The sequence below is a fragment of the Mus caroli genome, chromosome 10 (assembly GCF_900094665.2).
Source record: "Mus caroli chromosome 10, CAROLI_EIJ_v1.1, whole genome shotgun sequence".
Taxonomy (NCBI): domain Eukaryota; kingdom Metazoa; phylum Chordata; class Mammalia; order Rodentia; family Muridae; genus Mus; species Mus caroli.
This window is the reverse complement of record NC_034579.1, coordinates 95,038,897-95,041,934: the sequence shown is the minus strand read 5'-3', so window position 1 is coordinate 95,041,934 and position 3,038 is coordinate 95,038,897. Positions and strand designations below refer to the sequence as shown.

At 38.9% G+C, this 3,038-nt stretch overlaps 1 non-coding gene across 1 annotated transcript; it reads right to left on the bottom strand.

Annotated features, from left to right (window-relative positions):
* Positions 1–2,104: 2,104 nt before the first annotated feature.
* Positions 2,105–2,236, bottom strand: LOC115032231. The gene has a single exon (XR_003837886.1). It is a non-coding gene; the product is annotated as a small nucleolar RNA SNORA17 (small nucleolar RNA).
* Between the last annotated feature and the right edge of the window lie 802 nt (positions 2,237–3,038).

Below are 3,038 nucleotides of genomic sequence, written 5' to 3'. Positions count from 1 at the left end.
ATATATATATATATATATATATATATCTTCATTTTCATGAATGATAACTCAAAAGGAAGTTACCATTTTTGATTTTATAATATTTAACATACACCTCATTAAGTTGCAATTTTGCAAATGTCATACAGATCAAAGAATCAGCTCACAAGTTCATAATTTTTAAAAAAACATTTTTGTTATTTAAATTAAGGTAGTTGAAAATATTTACTCATTCTTCCCAACTTACTTTTATAAATAATTGTGTGCAAAACAAAGCAGTTCAATGAATTGTTAATGATGATGGAAATATACCTGTTATTGATTAAGGAGTTATAAGTAGCCTATAGACTACTTATACTACTTATACTAAGAGATGTTAAAATAACTTTCCCATAATAATACTTCCATCTGTATTTTGGAATTTATACTCATATTTGCACACCTGTTATAATTCATGTAACATAAGTACATCTCAGTCAATACTGGTCCATATAGACAACTGTCTCCCAGTTGTTCTGAAAGTCAAAAAGTTCTTAATTTTGTTTGTTTGTTTGTTTGTTTGTTTTTTGTCCTTTCTTTTCACTTCTTTACAGAATCAAGGACCAGCAAATCCCTAGACACAGGTGTTTTGATGGATACCTTGAAATAAAACATGTTCAAGTCTGAATTGCAGTGGTGGAGGTTGTAGGTTTGCTTCTAGGATTAGCTTCTAAGTTGTTCAAATAGCACATGACAAATTTCCATTGAATATACATCATATATACCTTATGCATCACTCAATATTAGTAGTATAGACTTGCGATAGATAGAAATGTATCTAGTACAGGTGAGAATTTATCACTTTTCTGTCTCATTGAATTAGTCTTCATTCAGACTTCTTAAAACAGGTGCTTTAGCATGGTCAACATGTAGATGTCACATACACCTTACCTTAGACACAATGATCCTCTCTGCCTATTTTTCGCTGTCTTGGCTTTCTAGAATGACAGGAATACTATAACTGGGATCTTGTATCTTTCTTTCTTTTATTTTTATCTTCCTATTGGCTCTTTGTGAATTTCCCACCATGCACCCCAAACTCATTCAGTCTCCCCCTTCCTCTCCTCCCTGCCCTCCACCCTTGCAATCTCTCTGTAACAGAGGAAAAAAAAATCTCTTTGTAGAAGCTTAGTATGTCACAGTGTGTTCCACAATATACACTTTTTTCCCACACTTCTGTGTTTACATATGGTCATTGCAAATGACTCATTGGTCTGGCATGAGGCCTCTGCATTCTGTTGCTTTATCAATCCCAGAAACTCACTGTACTCTCAGATATCTTTTTGTTACCCTTTGTCATGGAAATCTTGTAGTTTTAGATCTGTAGGACTGACTGTCCCCTTCATATATTCCAACTCTTTACCATGGGGTGGATGTTGGAGTGGACCAATTCAAAGCCCTGGATCTGAGTCCAAGATGTATCTGAGCTGGTCAACCTGCAGGCTCTCCAGATTTCATACCCTCAGGGCATGCTCTCTAGCAGCACTCAGAACTAGAGCCAACTCTCTCCTGATGTCCAGGAGAGGTGCAGGGCCTCCTCTCCTGCTCTCAGAACCCCAAGGCCAATTTTCCAACCTGCTAAGAATGACAAGGGGTGACAGCCAGGGATGTCATCTCTCCTTTGCTCATGCTGCAGCAGGGCAGATAAGTTGCAGGACCAACTCTCTAATACTCACACCCTTGAGGTCAGATCACCCTTGTTCATAGGATCAGGATCAGCTCTGTTGTGCCGATGTAAGGCCAGCTCTCCCACTACAGATGGAAAGAGCAAAAGGGAGGGGAATGGATCTCTCCATTGTAGAAGTCATGCACAGCAAATACAGGCAGGGCCAGGCTCTCCCATGCTCCTATCCTTGGAGCCAGATCACCCCAAAAATCCCACATCCAGTGCCAGCTCTACTATGCTGCCTGGGTAAAGTGCAGAGCCTGCTCTCCTGAGTGCTGCAGCAAATGACAGACAGGGCCAGAGACTCTGCCCTGGGAGCCTGTCTAGGCCTGTGTGTGCTGGATTGATGGGTGTCTCATGCTAGCTCCCTGTCTGTGCCTCCTGGCACCAGACGGGTGGTGATGTCAGGATCACTTCTTTCAAGTTAGGCTACTAATCATTCAGATGTTCATAAATCAGAATACTAAGCATAGGTGTACCATCCCAGCTCTTTGCCACCTATTGATTCACATGTGATACAGTAGCCACACCTATAATGTCTCTAGGAGCACATGAATATTTTTTTATTGTTTGCCTATGCTTTTTTTAAAAAAACGGATTTATTAAAGCTCCACATGCCTCAGTAAAACATTCATTTGGATTTTCCTCCACGACTCATTATCCATTTATTCTAACTACCCTCTGATTTTAATTCTCTTTCTCACTACCTCTCATAAGGGAAAAAACAACAACAAAACAAACAAACAAAAAATGAATTTGTGGGAACTCTACAAAAGCATTCATAAGAAAATAGATGAATAGAAAAAATGCAAACTATATATGTGTCATAAGAGAATGTAGTTTTACAACACAGATACTCCTGTCATTTTTAAAATCTGTTGGTAAGGTATCCTATCTTTGCACTAGTAGCTATGGATGGGAGATATTTTTTTAGGTACATTTTCTACTGCATGGTACTGGTATAGCGACAGACAAGTAGACCAATGGAATAGAATTGAAGACCCAGAAATGAACCCACACACCTATGGTCACTTGATATTTGACAAGGGAGCAAAAACTATCCAGTGGAAAAAGAAAGCATCTTCAACAAATGGTGCTGGCACAACTGGCAGTTATCATGTAGAAGAATGCGAATTGAACCATTCATATCTCCTTGTACTAAGGTCAAATCTAAGTGGATTAAGGAACTACACATAAAAAAAAGAGACACTGAAACTTATTGAGGAGAAAGTAGGGAAAATCCTGGAAGATGTGGACACAGGGGAAAAATTCCTGAATAGAACAGCAATGGCTTGTGCTGTAAGATCGAGAATTGACAAATGGGACCTCATGAAACTGCAAAGCTTCTGCAAGG